Source organism: Dromaius novaehollandiae, chromosome 7 (assembly GCF_036370855.1).
Source record: "Dromaius novaehollandiae isolate bDroNov1 chromosome 7, bDroNov1.hap1, whole genome shotgun sequence".
NCBI lineage: Eukaryota > Metazoa > Chordata > Aves > Casuariiformes > Dromaiidae > Dromaius > Dromaius novaehollandiae.
The window spans coordinates 34,625,074-34,643,657 of record NC_088104.1 but is presented as its reverse complement, the minus strand read 5'-3'; the positions used below and the strand labels follow the sequence as shown (position 1 = coordinate 34,643,657).

The 18,584-nt window shown below is 38.5% G+C and overlaps 1 long non-coding RNA gene across 1 annotated transcript in view; it reads right to left on the bottom strand.

Annotated features, from left to right (window-relative positions):
* Positions 1–11,598: 11,598 nt before the first annotated feature.
* The window catches only part of LOC135328875 (uncharacterized), a 76,744-nt gene continuing 69,758 nt past the window's right edge, over positions 11,599–18,584 (bottom strand). Inside the window, exons 4-5 of the long non-coding RNA XR_010390027.1 lie at positions 18,426–18,490; positions 11,599–11,754 (exon numbers count right to left, since the gene is read on the bottom strand). This is a non-coding gene — a long non-coding RNA (uncharacterized LOC135328875). The remainder of the gene's footprint in view (positions 11,755–18,425; positions 18,491–18,584) is intronic.

Sequence of the window (18,584 nt, the reverse complement as noted above, 5' to 3'; positions counted from 1 at the left end):
GAGCTGTCTGTGCTTTTTTCTAAGCTAAGAAAGTCTGAGAACAAATAAACTACCTGCTAGTAAATAGTGTTAAATAACGGGTTCAGAAAAATAAGAATGATACTACACTTGTTATCAATGGAAAATTCAATTAAAAAACTATGTTAACTTTTGGTGAGTCTTAAAAGTCTATATACATGGAGAACAAAGTTAAAGTAATGTTACTTTGATATGGTTGTATTATGCAATAAGAGAAATAAGTGCTTCAATAGGGTGCCTCCTCTCTATATAGAGTCCTAAAACTTTAATTTTATTCTGGAAAAAAATCATTCCAAAACAATTTTCCACAGTGCTTCCACTTTAGAGCTTCTTGTGCCTCTAGCAAACGTAGATTAAAGTTTTATCCAAAAGAAAATTTAAAAAAAAGCAATTGCCCCAGCAATTTTGCCTCTGAGAAGAAAAGCGGATACATGTTTTAAACAAAAACGTATATACCACAAGGAATTCACTGGAGAAAAATGCATTTTAAACTTAAGGAAGAAAAAGCAACTTCAAAAATGGCATATATTTCAGAGCATATGTATACCTTCCAAGGCAATCTGCTTAATTTCCTAATAAAAACAGGCCTTGGATATTATCAGCAAGAGGAAAGATGGCATTAATACAGACCATAAAGGCACTGTGTTCTAAATCATACCCTATCCATCAGAAAAGTATTAGATCTGATGGAATTTTTACTGTTGATCCTTACATAAGAAAAATATATCTAGATTTTCAGTTTGCTCAGGTTGTATAACACACAATATTGCATTAGTCTACGCAAATTTTTTGTAACTCTCGAGGTCATATTCCCCCTAATCTCCGACGTCACTGATATTCAGTATTTCTTGTTCATCAGAGCTTAATGATCACACTTGAGTGCTCTTGGATGCCTGAATAGTTCAGTTGCATATAATAAAAATAAGCAATACTCTCGTTACCAAACTTCTACTTTTTCATGCTTTTTTGTGTGTATCTGAATTATTCTTCTAGTTATATTGGGATAATCTCATTTAATTGTCTAAAAGAAATGTACAATAGTTTTGAGATGAGACACTGCTTTACTAAAATGAACTGCAGTGATTTATTGTTAGCTCTTCTCTGACTCGAAAGCAGTACTTTCATGTAGTGCACCTGAAGAAATATTTTATATTTGCTGACCTTAAGAAGTCACGTACTCCAATGAGAAGGGCACCATGTCTATTAATGTTATTATTATCTACTAATGTTATTATTAATTAATCATAGGCATAAGGCATAATCATAGGCATAACTAATCACAGGCATAAGCAGATTTGGAAATGCTCAGTCTGAAACAATTATGCTTTGTAGGATTTTTGCATTTGTAACTGTGTCTTGCCCAAGAGAGCCATGTGGAAATAAAACAAGCCCAATGATACTCTGATGAAAGCACTGAAGTGTGACTTGCTACCTTTCTTGGTTAGCGAGATAAGCTGCCATTAGCACTTATAAAAGCATGGCTATTGGAAAGGGCAGATTTCATGTTATACCATAGCTCAGTGGTAACACTTTTAAAGTCAATTACAATATGCTACAAAATTAATCTCAGAGAAGCAAAAGCACTGGTGAAAACAACTTTATCTTATGGCACTGCTATCTTGATTCAGGAAAGGAAAAAAGTGTCTAAATCAACAGTTTTTTGGTTTTATTTTTTTTTTTTTTTTACAGTTTTGGAATATAAGCAAAAGATATAATCACCTGCTAGAAATTAATGCAGATTGAAGTGGGATTTTTGCTGAAGAGAGTAGAATTTGGGCATGTACTGCAACAAGTGAACAAGAGGCTTCCTCATTCATAGGCAAGAGGGTCAAACACTTTATCTAGTCTCCATAGATAAAACACATCAAATGTGCTAGTACTAAAATCTGAACTACTCCCCCATTTAGATACAGTGTTACTGTGTCAGCATCAGTGATATACGGCACCTCTCATCCTCCCTCCTCAACATTACTGGAATATGCGGTAGCAACATCAAGCACTTAAACGTTTGAAAATGCCAGAGATTGGCTTGCTTCTTTATTACGCACATACTTTCAAGGAAGTGAATGCCTGCTCCTGCATCTGCAAGGCTTTATTTTTACACTTTCAGGTGAGGTGGAGAAGTGAATTAACCCAGACAGCACCAATCTGAAATGATAATACTGGCAAATTAAAATCTCTCTCCAACTGGAAGGACACCACCTTTCATGGTGACAGTTAAATACAACTGTAGGAGTGCTGCCTTATGCAGGGAGATGGAAATTGGATCATCATCTCCTTCCTTTCATTCTGTGTATCAGATCACCCCTCACTTTTAATTTGGCACCTTCCAAATTGTCACCTAAAGGTTTTCTTCATTATGGGGTCTTTGTCTGTTCTGGGCTACGCTGTTGATGATGCACTGGCTATCTGCATCTGAAAGAGGATTCACATCATGCCTGGCTTTCACCCTTACAGATTCCTTTTAGCAGCCACTTTTGGGAGTCCCTCCCTGTGGCCTGCAGCCCTCCCTCCATCCAAAGGCACACTAAGCATGGCAATCACTGTTAGAAAGTGTTGGACTGTAGGCTGAGTTACTTCACCTCTCCTCTTTGCAAGCAAAGAAAAGGGGTGGCAGGCCTCCTCACTCACTTTGCTCCTTAGCACTGCTGTGACCACATCATCAACCTCTGTATCAAAACCTCTGTAACAAAGCACTTTCCTTGATTTAGAGCATTGCCCCTCCATTGTACCCATCTGCTCCCTCTTACTTTCTGTATTGTTTGGAAGCTCCTTGAGACAGGAACTGCCTTTCGATCTTTTTGATAAACCTGGGTCAATGGCAAAATCATACTTTCTATTTCTGTTTCCAAATTCTACACTAGGTTCAAAGGGAGGAGTATTTGTCTTCCTCTGATTTGCTTACACAATTTCCCTGAATGGAACTGAAATGGAATAGCAGCTCCAAATCCTCTTGGATTCTGGGTTGACCGATTTAGGCAGACGACCTCCTTTTAAAAAAAAATGCAGAGTAGTACAATAAGCAAGTCAGTTTGTGTTGCTCAGCACCAAACTGACAGAATTTACAGACTATCCAACTTTTCAGGAAGTCATATAAACCTGTAAATTATATTAGAGATAGAAGGTATTTTAGACAGAGAATGAAGAAAAACTGTTGAGCTGACAGACAAATAGCAAGATTCTGCCAGATATTATGGCTGTTTGCACAGCTAGCTGTTTGAGAACTAGAAAAATGAGTCTGTCAGTTTTGTTACTGACAACTGCATAATTTACTTCCTAAGCAAACTCAATTAGAGGCATAGCTATGGATGGGAAAAGGCCTAAAGCATAAAAGAATTAAAGGCTGATAATTGTATAATGGAGAGTAAGCAGCCACTTCTGTCATCATAGGAGATGCAAGGGGGGGGCTTGGAAAAGCAGTTATTCAATGTTCATCACAGACTATTATTGTGACAGAGCATAGCTTTCCATGATTTATCCAACCAGAGCACAAATATAGTTAAATGAATGTCAAGAGTTTAAGAAATATATGCAACTTGCCATTTTGTTTAATTTAATTCCAGGCTCTGCTATATAGCTGGAATAATCTGTATCTTATTGCTCTTTTCATAGCCTGCTTTTATAGAGAACTGTAGTATTTTTTTTTCATAGCTCTTTGGCAGAATTCTGTAGTGAGTTACATTACAAGAATGTCAAGGAGCTGTACTTCCTGCATGGCTACATCTTTTGTGCTATGGCAAAATTCAGAATTGGCCCTGGAATTCTGCTGGGATATCTGTTCATTTACAGCAATAGCAAAGGAAAAACGACAACTTGCCTCTTTTCTGTGGCTGAGTCTGCAAAGTTGGCCCAGGTGCTGAAGGGCAGTAACCTGCATATTTTATAAATAAATAATGATGACTTTACTTCAGTGGTAATTAAGAGCACATGAACTATGACGATAGAGCTCACAGGGAGATGTGAAATGTCCAGGCATCTGACAAAACAAGAGACAAAGAACAGAAAAAAAATTGAAGTGGAACAGGAAAGATCAGCTCTCAAGCTCCTACAAGAGCACAAAGTTAGTCAAGAACTTGGGTGAAAGGTAAATAAAAGAAGATTTGAGCAAAGATCAGGAATTGAGAAGGGTAGCCATACAGGGAAGGCAGAAACGGTCTTGAAACAGGGACTGAGCAGATGAGTTTCCAGCTACTAGGACTTTTCAGTTTCCTGTGCCTTGAACTGAACCTGGGCTCTACACTTCTCTAATGGGTAAACATAAAGAGAAAATTACATTTTTGTTGCTACCACTTCTTTTCCACAAGTCACTTATGTTATTTATGAACAGATCACTATTCTTTTGAGGTGCAGTTCTCTGAAAACACACCAAGAGCAAGCCACCCACTAAGCTAACATATGCAAGATGAGGGGAAATTCCATACATGGGAGAATGGAAATAGTTTTCACAGAGTTTTAATTGTTTGGTGTTTGAGATTGCTTAGGGGCTTAAGACATTAGATTAAAATCCAAAGAAATACAGCTGCAGAAGGAAAACAGTGAAGATCTTTTACAAGCAAATGCATCATGCACCTCTGCTCTGTTTCACTAGAATTATTTCTGCATGTGTGTGTGTAGCAACTATATGAACCATGTAACATAGTAAAAACAGTTCTAAAAATGTTCCAGTAACTTGAAGTGAGCACTGCACCTCTTCTTCTTTACATAATTAGGGACAGTTTCTTATGGTAGAATATGTCCTTCTTAGAGGACAAAACTCAAACTATTCTGGCACACTAGAAAATAGAAGTATTTCTCATTTCAGTTGTGAAGAACAAAGAGAAGTCGTTTCAAAAACGAGTCTAACAATCCCAGCTGGTTTGCATTTATGGCAGGTCTGTACAGGAATTTATAGAATTTTTTGAAAAAAATTACTTTTGAAAGCCACAAACTATAAGTTCAAGAGCTAAATGCAACAGACTCGTTATTTGAACCCAGCTCATCAGAGCAGCCATTTGATCACAGGACAGAATTTTAAAATTTCATATCTTATTCCCATTTAAAGAAAGCCTTTCAAAATAAACAGCTTCGGATAATATTAGAGACCTATGATTAATATTTAAGATATCATTCATGTTTTTTTAAATATTTGAGATTGACCCACTAAGCATAGGATCCACTAAGAATAGGACCGATAGGTCTCAGCTGTTAAATTTACATCTGTTCTGAACTAAGAGTAGATATATTTAATCCTGAATTTTGATGTAGTTCTTTAGAGAAATAACGTTTAGTTGGGAAGATGTGACCTGGATCCACTAGATTCTGATGACTACATATTAGACCCTTTCTCTGACTGCTATCTAAACATAGCACATAAATTGAAGCATTATGTCTCTCTCTGCCACTCCCAATGGAAAGAAAGGCATTGAGCTGGCAGTATGAGCAAGTTATTAGTATTTCTCCAGATACTGAACCAGATCAACACAACCTTCTGCCTGTCTCCTAGTCTTAACACACTCCATAATGATTAAAAATCACTGATAAAAAAAAAAAATCACAATGTAAAGCTATTTTAAAATACTAGTATTAACACTTTAACTGTATCTCCATATTATGGATGGAAACAAGTAATAAGAAAACATTAACAAAATGTTAAGAACTGAAAATTCTGGCTTAAGTAGTTTATTCTGAATTATGGGGAATAGAGATGAATCACCTAAAATAATAGGGAACAGATTAATCAAAACCCAAGGGAATTAATGACAAGTCTAGGCCAACTGACAGGTGTTTTCATCAAAAGTATGTTGATTACTAAAATGCCTTCACTACTGGCCTGAAATCACCCTATCTTTAACCGTATTTTACAGAGATATTAGGGTTACTATTTCTAGGTAGGTTTGGCAAAAACAGGTAAGGTCTCTTTATCCCTATACATTAAGTGCAACATGCTTTCACATACATGGAGTGGTTTAAATATACAAAAAGCATCCACAATAACAGAAGTGCTTATGAGTCTAACAGTAATAAAACAACTGCCTTCCTAGGTCAGATAATGTATAATGTGTTGTGTTGAAATTCCATTAAAATGGTGGCTTCAGAACACTTCTTCTATTCTGAAAACTTCTTCACTGCTTTTAATTTTCAAAGAACATCATTGTGCAAATCTTCTTCTTATAGTTAAAATACTAGCCCAATGTCTACGTGACGGGTGTAATTTATTGCTTTTGAATGAATGCATAAAAACTCTCTAGGATCCATTTAGAAAAAGCAAGATTGATAATACTAGTTTCAACTGCATATAAACTTTCTTCTTTGTATTGCTGGAAACCATTATGCATACTGCTGTGCATTGTTTTGTGTATTTTGCACTGCATCTAAGAGAAGATGCATTTCAATGATGGCTGAAGAGATTCCTGTGAAAACACATTTCTCAGCTGTCTCTTTTGGGTTCTGCACAGTGTATCTAACTTTTAAGATCTTCCACTGAGAGATGGTCAAATAAAACATATTACAGTCTACTGTTGTTAATGGATAATGTCAGCTGACTGTAAAAATAACTGAGACAAAATTCTATTAGAAGAGGAAAAATAACATACACTGTCTTTGCTTCAATGGAATACATGTACGGATAGTGGCACATGATAAAAGTCTAAGCTGCATTTCACTACATATATTTGTGCATCGGTATTTACCAGGGAGTAACTAACTGTTACAAGTTCACACTGCAGTTTACCCCATGGTATTCTGCTCTTATGCCCCAGCACAAAATATATTTAAAACACAGGTGATACTGAAAAATTAAGAAAAATCTACACGTGCAGGCACAGGATAGATGTAGCTTTGTTCCCTTAGCTTACTGCACCTTGATTTCCAGGATACTTGTACACGTGGATTCAAAGCTTACACCTCGTCAAACTGAAGAATGTTTAGCTGAACTATAGAGCACATGGTTGTTCTGAGTAAGACATTTGCCAAATGAGTAGCACATAAACTGAGAACTGATCTTGGGTGAAATAATATGTAAGAGCAGTACTGCTGGTAGAGGATATTTTAAAATATTCATAAAGCTACTGAAGAAGGCTAAGAGAAAATTTCATGAAGAGGAAGGAAAGTGTTCATTGGAGAAAGAATCTGTTCTATTAAGCAAGCTGGTAGAGTGGATAACACACTGGTTGCTCCCACTAAAGACCAGGCTCTGTATATGTTGCTTCAAGAGAGTTTTGTAAGATCCATCAAGTATCTTTGCCTCTGTGTGCATCGGTGTAAGTGAAATCTGCATGTGACTTAGCAGACTGTCATTCTGTGTGCAAGACAAATGCAAGGCTGGAAGAAAAGACTGCTGCAGGTCATGGAAAAGCCTGCAACACCAATTTGCTTGGATGACTCTCCAATCTCCGCAAGCACAATATCCACTTGAGGTTAAAAAAAAAAAAAAAAAAAGAATAACCAAGCTAGCGTTTACCTGCAAGTGCAGATTTGGACTAGGCATGCCTCTATATTCAACAACAGTGATAGAGAAGAGTATCTTTTTGAACATGTGGAGTGGGAAGAGGGCTTTCTAAGTGTAAAAGTAGCAGATGGAAGAAGTGGTTTCTGGTAGCAATGATGGGGTTGTTATGGGTAACAAAGAGCAACCAAAAACACCCAGTGTGGGTGGCATGAGAGAGTGTGAGCCCAGTGGCAGTAGAAGCTGGGAAGAGAAGAGTGGGTAGCGAGTGCCTCAGAGCTGGAGAGGTATTTGGAAAAAAGCAGCAGCACAAGCTATGGCTACGCGGCCAAGTGCATCAGAAATGACTAATTGCTGGTGAGGAACTTCAGCTACACCTGGTCAGCTGATACAAGGTTATGACCTGTGCTGGCCATCAAAAAAAAGGTAACTGCAGCTGTGCAGAGGCTGGAAAGACATGGAGCTGTACACATGAATCAGGAAGAGAACAAAGAGCAGTGCTGCGAAATCAGTAAGGGGTGTTTGCTCCCCCATGGTTTTCACATCTGTTCTGAGCCTTAGAGAATGTCTTTGCAAATTGACACAGAGCAGAGGCAGCTCTCTCTAGCTCTTCAGCATTTCCTATCCTGAAAGATGCTGGCTATTAAAAAGCTTTTAAATTCCAATTTGAGGTGCTCAGCCCTTGAAACTCCAGTCAGTCTCAAAGGGAATTTCAAATACTCCTAAAAATCGTATTTATATGAAAAAAATTCAATTATCTTTCAATTGAAAAACTGAGATTGCTTATTTTTCACTGCACACCGACAGGTTTTCTTTCATTTTATACCATTAAGAATTTATCAAAATAATGTTGTTTTATCTCTGAATTAGAAAGTATGAAATAACAGACAATGACAGGAAACACTTCCTTTCCTCCCCCCTCACACTTCTTGGAAATCATTTATTTATTTATTTCTCTTTGCTTTCTTTTCATCTTTGCAAATTCAAAGCTTTAAGGATATAATAAGAAATTCTAGTCCTGCAGTTCCTTGCAGACAAGTGGATTTATCTTGACACGCACACTATCAGAAGGTTAAATCATTGTCCTCAAAGCTGTGAATTCTATGTGAGCAACCTCCTATTCACATTCGAATTAATGCAGCTTGGTGCAGATACAGGGCCTATCTCTTAGGAGCAATTTGAAGATTAGGAGAAATATTGCTAATTTAGAGAAAACCTGAAGATTGGAACCATAGTTAGAAAAAGATTAATCGAGGAGCCTAAATAGAACAAGGTATTTTAATTTAGACATACAATCAAGTTTAATTTAATTTTCATGTGCTGGAAATTATGAGTATCTATTAGACGCTTCTGCATTATGGAAGACAATCTCCAGAGACTACCATCAGATCTGGATTGCAGGATTGCGATTCTATTTCCCTTGCAGACACAGCCTGTTCTAGCTCTTCAGATCAAAAATGTAGCAAAGCAGGAAAATGCTATTTGTAAAAATCATTAGAATTAGAAATAAGAAATCATATTAATAGTTTCCCCTCCGTCAAGAGGGGCATAAACCTTAACAAAAGCCAGAAGTATGGTTAACTGAGATTCTTTCACTCCTTTGCTACTAAATGAAGTTTAAATTTAAAGGATATACTCCCGAAAAAACTCTCAATTAAATGTCAGAATATACTCTTGCTTAAAAGCGGAGTTCCCAATGTGTGTAAAAGGTCCTTCTTAGACTCTCTGCATGTGTTTTCTTCAGCATTAAAAAAGTAAACGCAAGCACCGTAGCCTTAAAACAACTCCATGAACTTGAGTCACCTGTGCATCCCAGAAGCCCTTCAAACGAATGGTCTGTCAAAATCCTTACAAAGGTGGGGATTAAAACCACTGGACTTGCGGTATTAGAAACAATATACGTATTTGTCAGGTCGCTGTGTCTGCAACAGAGTTCACCTGATTGGGCCAAACAGCCCCATGCCTACAAAGTATATTATTCTGCTTTCCATATTAAACATTCCTCTGGCACAAAAGGCTCCAAATACTGTGGTGGCAGAAAGCTCAGGGTGATCATCCAATCAGTACTGATACCTTTTACACAGCTATTGTACTCTGAACAAGTACAAATGGAAAAGGATAAGGGAAGAAAAATGTGAAACTATAATTACGAATAAACCAGGTATTTTTGCAAGATCCCAGATCATGTATCTTCTCTAATTATTATTAACTAGTACTAGAGGAAATGACTATGAAGTGCCAGTTCTGAAGGAAAAAAAAAAGGAGAGAATAGGTAATGGCTTCATATTTTTCCTTTGAAATATACTGATTCTTCATTTTTTCAGTTTCTAGGTATGTTCTTGTAGTGGTTTCTAGATTACTGAACGGAGAAAAGGTCCATAATCTTTGGTTCGAGGTAAATTAAGAGGACTGTCTGCTTTTTCCCTCCTCTCCCACCCTTGCTTTAAATATATACTTATCCTTATCATTTACCTCCCACAAATTTAGGAAAAAAGTATATTAAAAAAGTGTTTGTCATGCACTGAGGCCCGGTCTACAAGAAGGTGCAGCTACCTCTTAGCATCACTTACTTTCTTGCAAAATCAGCCTTTTCCAATCCATATCAGCCCGTGAGATTGTGGCGGACAGATGAATGAATTTTTTGCCTTAAACATTTCTTGGTGCATGGGGTGCAGGCAGGCCATAACCCCGAACAAGCCATCTGTCCCTGGCGGAAACTGGACTGGGCTGCTGCGACCCCCGAGATGGTCTCCCTGCAACCACCCAGGACACACCAAGCCTGCGCTGAACGAGACCACAATCGGGCAGAGACTTTGGGATCCGTTTTTAGCACAACTTCTATAAAACGTGCTTGGCATGAGTGGCTAAATTTGCTGAAGCCTTATGCCGCACTCCCTAGTTCGGTGAGAAAGGGCCCCAGAGCTGCTGCAGGCGGGAACGATAAGGGAGTTACCAGCAATTTGCATTCCTGTGCACTGCTGAAACAGTGCTAATTGCTGGAGTTACTACCTCTTTGTCAAGACCTTGAGAGATGATGGTGGGACCCGAGGAAGGAAGACACACCTGTCGGCAGAAGCTGCAACAGAAAAGATAAGGGAGAAAAGAAACAGCCTGCCTAGGAACAACGATGAGATCCAATAAGGAGCAGGAGACCCCAGACTCAAAAATTACTATTGGTCTGAACTACCACGTGGGGGGGTGGGAAACTTAATTTGGAAAAGCTATAATTGCCCAGGGATCTCTTTGTTCAGGGTCCCTCTTCGGAGGTACCCAACTCGAGCTGTAACCACTGCACGCGTGTCATTCCGAGCTAACCTAGGGTCGGACCCAAGTCGAGTTGTAATTACTGCACGCGCACCACCAAAACTTACACCCAGGGTGAAGAGGACCCACCTACCACCAGACGGGAGCCCCCCCACCGCCGAGACTCCCAAAGGAAGAGGACCAACAGGACACCGCTGGATCCACGGGTGGTGATATCTTTCTCTCTCTCTCTCTTTCCCCCTCTCTTTTCTTGAATGTTGGTAAGATCTGTTTTTGTCTAGCTAGTTGCAGTATTCGCCATTGAATTATCCTATTTGACCACATGCCTTATCTTTATGTTAATAAATCTTAAAATCGGTTGGCTGGTGTCGTTTCACCTTAATTCAGTCCAAGGGCATCACGAACTTGGTCGTTTGGCCCCAAGGGGAGGGAGGTCGTCCTGAACGACTCATTTCGGGCCGCGACAGAGATCTTAAGTCCCCAAGTGAGGCAGAAAAGCTCCCCAAGAAACATACAAAACTAAAAAATATGAGGCAACCCTGTAACACAAGAATGGGGACGAGTAAGATTCTGTGCTGGCTTCCTGCCAGCCCAGGACAGTTAAGTGCCAGAGGCACTCCTCTGAAAATCACTCTGATCATGCTTTAAGACACAAAGAAAAGGGAACAACGACTCAGCCCAACAAACAAACAAACAAACAGAACAACCCAAAGCCAAACCAACACCAAAACAAAGCAAAAAAGCCTTAAACCCTCCCAATCCACGCTCTTCTGGCAGGAAACAAGGACACTGTCAGCCAAAGAGGAATAATCTCCCCTCTCCTACAGCCAGTCCCCTTCTAACTGAGCCACTATTGAAGATGCACCTTTTAACTACTTCTTTCTTTGCTGATACCTTGCTTGTATTTGTTGACCGAGAATCCGGTGCCTGGGCTGCCTCTTGTGCATTGGTTCATCACAGAATGGTTCAGGTGATCTGCTAGGCCCTTAGAGGGTCCATCCATCCAACAGAGCTGGCATGACAGTCTCCTTGGAAATCACTGGAGATACCTGAAGTCAAATGCAAATGGGTGATGGTATACCACAGATGATGGTGTAACCAGAGTCCCAAATTTTTATCAAAGTATAAAAGTCTGCCAAAGAATCCTATTTCACAAAATGCTTTTAATCAGTGTTCTGACTTACGGTGTGACATGCAACATACCTCTGTAGGGTTTTCTTCTTTCCTCGTTCTAAGGAAGAGTCCTATAGCCCTTCCCCATGGGGAAGGTAGGTGGACAAACACCAAGAGAATTACAGGTTGTTATTAATCCCTCTAGGGTACATGGTTGAGCTGTAGGTCAATGGGAAGTTTCTTTGCCTTTTTAGCTTTTAGTATCCAAAAACATGGTTCTTCCAGAAAGGGAAAAGACCAGAGATCCAGTCAGTTTAATAAGAATGAGAACATAAAATACTGAGATTGAAATGTCAGTACAAGCAACTGGTCTTAACTTACAAAGTCCTAATCACTGGAACTGATGGAGAAGAAGAGGACCATTTCGTATCTGATAGAGCAAAATGTAATTATTAAAAAAGTGGTGATAGGGCAGGTAAATAACTTGCCCCCAAAATTAAAAAGTCAAATTTAGTTAATAATATCCTAGCTAATAAAAACAGCAGTGATAAGACTGTTACAGACTCATGAAAAATTAATGAAGTCTTTAATGAACTTCATGGTAAATTACATAAATCAGAGGCAACTTAATAAAAACCCAAAAGAATTTTAGCAGAGATTAGATTTTCCAAAAGCTGAAAGATAAAGAAAATAACTACTGGAAGATTCTGAAAGACATTAAAGTAGTGGAGACAGAAAATGCCAGTGAATGATAGGTTCATCAGTGAGATCATTAAATAAGTCTGAGTTTTATTTTTAAATGGTCCTTCCCAGAGCTGACCAGGTAGCATTCTAAAAACACTGAGTATCAACCAAGAGAGTCAACATTTCTTTTGTGATGAATTTAAGGAAAGATCTGTGCATCCTGTGTAAATACACACACATAAAACAACACACTCCACACAGTTAAGTTTTTGTAGAACTGTAGTAAGTGATAAGCACTCTTTGCTTGTAAAATGTTTTGATCATTATTTTAAAAAGACCAAAATCCCCAAAGAAGAAAAAAGGCAAACTAATTTTCAACAGAGAAAAGTCAGATTCCATGCGCTTCAGCAAGATCAGGGTTCCTCACAGTACTAGTGTGAGATAAGTTTGCATTAAATGTCCAAGCGCTTGGACATAGACGTATTCGGAAATAGGCAAAAAATTCAACAGGCATATTTAGACATAGGGATATATTTTGAAAGGCACAGACCGCACTTTCGGCCTTACTTGCATTACATGCCAATATGGCTAGAACACTAAACTGTCCATCTTATCACTAAAAATTTATTCACATTTGAACTATCAAGGATCATATGTTGAGGGATTATTTGAGATTCAGAGAAAAAGCAAGGCCTCCTGCAGGTTGTTCTAATTTATGTTACTCATCAGGGACTAGGCAGGGAGGAATAGAGAAGAAAAGGAAAAAAGACTGTGCCTTGCCTCCTAAACTGTGTCAAGAAGCCTCGAGCCAAATTAGTCACACGTGAATCACAGGCAAAGTCATTAAAAAAACCTGCTTTATTTGTGAATTTATCAAACTGGCAAAAAGAAATAATAACACACCTGTATTTTCAGAGTTGCATAGCCATAGCTGTATTATAATATACTAAAGAACCACTATCTTGAGCCTATGCAAATGGAGAAAACCACCACAGGAGATGCAGATATCATGAAAGGATGAGTGTTCTCCAACTTGATGGAGAATAAGTTTCCTGGCTTGCTTGGACAGCAGTTACTTCCAGGAAAGATGGCTCTGAAGAAGGGCTACAAGGTCATCATATAGATTGTAAATGCAACAACCATCTTTGTTTTTTTTAAATATTTTTTTCCCAAAAACATTCAACCACTCTATACCCTCCACAGCACCTGCAGTCACACCACAGATTCCTAACACTTCCACACTTCCAGCAGCATCACAGCAAATATGTGCTTCTGGCAAACTGCCTGAAGAGCCAGTACATAGGCACAAGAAAAACTCGTCAACTGACTTCCTTTCTTGTGTTTTGCTGATGGTTGAATTCATCAAGCAATATTAGAATAAAACATTTTTCCAGAGTACTGAAACCAGTTAGTGAAAGCATTGCACAAGAATTGCCAGCTTAATACTTTCTAATCTATGATATTCTGCCTTTTTCCTTTATTTTGCTTGGCTTCAATTCATCCTTTGAATCATAAAGCAGAATTTGGGGATATGCCCCTATTTCAACTCTAAATTATAGCATGAAGCCTACACATATTCTAACTAATTCACAGTGCTTTCACATGACCTTATAGAAAAAGTAAACCTATCCGGACACTGTCAACCATGAAGACGATGTCTAACAGAAACAGACAGATAGGTGTTCAGATGTTGAATTTTATCTTAAAGGTTGACAAATCATCCAGTATCCACACTGACAAGCAAGAAGATCTCTTGAACACCAGTCATTAAGTGATATAGGGGGACAAGATTATCCAGGAGTTATCATTTTGTTCAGTAATTGTATCAAGTTCTGATTCAGTCAACCATAATAGCAAAATGCAGCAGAATCCTAATTAAATTGTTCCGAGAAAACTACTTCAGTGGGCTAACTGGCCACTCAGGGAATGTTTATCATTAGACAAGGCAGCATTTGGAACCACTTCCAGGCACAGCCACAGGAAGGGAGAATGGAGCAAGGGTTCTGCTGTTCGTGCTCCATCCAGGGAGCAAGACAGCAGAAAGTTGAAAGGGAGAGGCTTGTTGCAAATTTGGAGTGCAAAGCTGACTGAGCAGAAGCCAGTAAGGTCTTTCTCCTGAAAAGGACTGTAGAAAAGCACTTTCTAGTGCTTTCTACCCCAGACCAAGAAAAGGGGAAGAATTTTCTAAGCAACAGCTCTTGCACACAAGGCTGACCTCTCAGCTGTTGCCCAGGGAAGTTGTGCAGTCTCCATCCTTGGAGGTGTTCAAGACCCACCTGGATAAAGCTCAGAGTAACCTGGTCTAATCTCACAGATGTCCCTGCTTGGAGCAGGAGGCCAGATTAGGGATATCCTGAGGCCCCTTCCAACATGAATTATCCTATTATCTGGAGTGTAGCTGGACCATCACCATGCCCAGGCACAAATACAGAATTATCCTTTGAGACTGTGCATGTTGCTCTCATTTCAAAAAGAAGCTGAAAAAAATGTGTTCAAACTATTCATATATAAATGTGAAACAACTTATGATGGGAGTGTGCTCCATGCAAAATTGTGCTGTAACTATGGCAACTTCCATTGAAAGAGACATTCACTGTAAATCTATAAAGATTCCATTTAGAAGAGATTTAGTTGTACTAGTACCAATTTATGAATATTCCAATCATGTAAAAAACACCCCAGCTTGTTACAGAATTGCTTTTAAATAGTGCAGCTGTGTGAATGTTTTCACCATCATTTAAGTTGAGCAGTTTCGTTGCTTCTGACCAAGGGCAAAATGCTGAATCAATGTTTCAATGTCGTTTCTTCTCATCTTATCCCCTTTCTCAGTGGAATGCTGGCCTCCATTTCTCACTAACAAATAGCATGTTCTCAGATGACAGACCCACTTCCAAGGTATTAAACTCTGTGTTGAAATTTGGGGTAATTATTTTGTGTCTTGATGACACGTTGATCTATGTACTTGTAACCACAATTGAGGGTAGACTGATATATATCCTTGGAGAAGAGGAGAGACTCTAAACAAACTTCCAGGAAAGTCAAATTTACAGGAGACACTGAGGTTTGCAGTTCATTTTTTTTTAATTGTTGAGCCACTAGTAATGTCAAATACAGAAAGAGAATGACTCATGAATCAGCTGAGCTCTGTCTGCTTTTTTTTAAACACTAGAGCAGAACAAAACCCATTTAAGGCATACTTCTTTGTATGGGAATGCATCATCTAGGCATCAATAAAGTCAATATATTCCAAATCTCACTTTAGAAATTCAGAGTAGCCTCCTCAAAAGAGCACAGCACACAGGAGCATGGCTCTGGGGATAAAACAACACTGGCTATGTTGGAAAACAGAGCTTATATATAAAGACAGCATGCATGTAACACAACTAAGTACATTGGTAACAATTTGAAATTGTTCATGTTATTTTCTTTTGATCCTTGATGCCATTCTGATCCCTATCACTCAGGTATTAGAAACAGCACCTAGAGAAGCCCACGCGTAATTTGGCACAGGGGTAGCCTTGGGAGAGCCTTCTAACAAACTCTGCACAACACTTAACTGTGCAAGGGTATACGAGAAGCTTTTGGGAGCCTCACATTATATGGATCTAATCTCCTACAGACTACCTGTTCTCTGTACTGGCAACAGAGTTTCTGTAGATTTCAGAGGCCAGAAATAGCCTTTTCTGAGAAAAAGGGACAATCCTCTGAGATGGTTTGGGAAAAAGTCAGTAGGTAAATGTAGACTATTAAAATCAATCCAAAATGACTACAGCAGGCCTGGCCTTTCACATAGATCTGTCCTAATACATGAAGTTCAATGTACTGGTGAGGAAAATCAAAAGTGAAAAACTCCCACTACTCTCCTGTTAAATTTGTCTAACTGAAGAATACTTAACCCTTCAGAGATGTTAATTTTGCATGACCTTTTATGAACAATATTAAGCACATTAAATTAAAGTACTTACCCATTTCTACACTTTCCTTCTCAACACAAGAAAAGAAATGCTCTTTCTACAGCTGGAATGCTTAATACGAACTCCCTTTTCTTTTACTCCAGCCCTGATAAATCTAAGGATTTATTCACGTCTCAACACCTTTTCTCTTTACAAATCAGATCAGGCTTAGAGAAGTTTTGCTTTAACAGCAGCACTGCATCCTGCTGCTCAGATAACCCAGCTCCTATGTTAACACTGCCTATAGGTTTGCTCTTTGCAAAAATTCTAACAGATATATTCATGGAAACAGTAGAAACCTCATAAATTTTGGAGGTGGCTATTTTCCTCAGCTTGCCAGCGGGTTAAAAACAGTTAGTTGCATCTCATCAAAATCAGTCTTTTGAAGAGCCTACAGTTGTCCTATTTTCTCATTTATCCTCCATTCAGTACAGTGGTTTTGGGACTGTGCTATAGTATTTGGGATTTGACCTACACTTCATTTTTAAACCAAAAGCAGTCCTCCCCCATTGTGATCCCACTTTTCTAAATAGGTCACTCCCTCATTTTTGGAAGGCAGCAGTATGAATCTTTGGACATAATTTTTTTTTTCAACTGTACACAGAAAAGAGAAGATTAGTATTTCAAATGTATAATGGATAGTGTATGATAAGCCCAAAGAACATGTATATTGAAATGTACTTGTGGCACTGGCTTCAGTCAGAGTCTCATTAAAGTTTATAGGAGTAAATTTTCAGAAGTGTCTTCTGATTCTAGCTCTTTCCATTTTGGTAACCACAGTTAGCCACTTTGGGGGACTATTATTCACAAACTCAGAGCACTTCCCACAGCACTTCCCACTTACCTATGGAATCGCTACTCAGTATTCTGAAACTTGGGCTGGAATTATTCAGCACCACAAACACAGCTGAACGAAGGAGAACAGAAGTAGACTGAAGCATGGTGGAACGGGTGTATCCAGTTTAAGGTACAAATTAGATTCTGTGTATATTTAGACAATGCCTCTGGAGTTTTTACCCTAGTAATTAGTTCACATTTTTAAGTATTCCTGTAATAGAGGAAAATCTTTTTTTTTTTTTTTTTTTTTTTTAAACTGTATGTCATTTCTTCCCTCTCTTTTGGAAATGGCAAAGCAGAAGGTGCATACAGTTTGTGTGATTAATGGGTAAAAGGAGCTTTCATTTAAATATACTTATTGCGACACACAGTAGTTACAAACTAGGATTTGTTTTCCATGTACTCACATTTGATATTTCTTAGAGCTGCCTATTTCTGCACAGACAGGAACCATTTTGTTCTGGGTGTGGTGATACACAATAAAGTATTCTCACACATGCAGTGCTTCCTCATGGGAACTTCCATTGTTGTTTCTTTCACAGTGTTAATAAAAGCAAGATTAAAAATATGTGGATGCCCTTTGTTATGGAAAACACAACAGTGAACACTATTAAAAATATCAGTGAGACCAGACTGGATTGCAGCTGGTTAACTAAGCTGTAAAGCCCTGGGCCAGAAATAAAGAGAGAAACATTCTTTGCTCTGCATAAACCTAGAAGTGAAGATGGATGTATTTTTCCTCCCTTGTTATACTTCTGAAACTCATGAGATTAGGGTTTCTTTGCAAGACTTCCTATGCTCTCCTTCTGTCACCTGCCAAACCAAAGAGGTACAAAACTATCAAAACTATCTGGAAAAAAACATACTGAGTTGTACTTTTTTAAACTTTCCCTGGACAAGACCCATACTTTTTTTCTTTGAATTCCACTTCCAATCTCTCTGTATGAATGCATTCAGATATTTGTATCAGCTTTAAACCAAACAGTTCACTGCTATTAAACTGCCATATTTCATAAGGCTAGGCAGAGGGAGGCACTGATGTGACTGCACAAAAATTTCACATGGCTGTTCATTTGTAAAATGGAAGTAACTGTATCAGACAGTTGCACAAAATATTTAATTAGATAACTTACCTTGGCTATTGTCTGAGCCAAATTAAGGGATAAGCAGAATAAACTGAAGCCGTCAAAGCCAGCACCTACAGTAACATGATTACATCAGAATCTCAGATTTGTTAATAGGAAAAACAGACAGTATTTCCAGCCCTTAATTATGAAAAAAAGCCGGAAAGC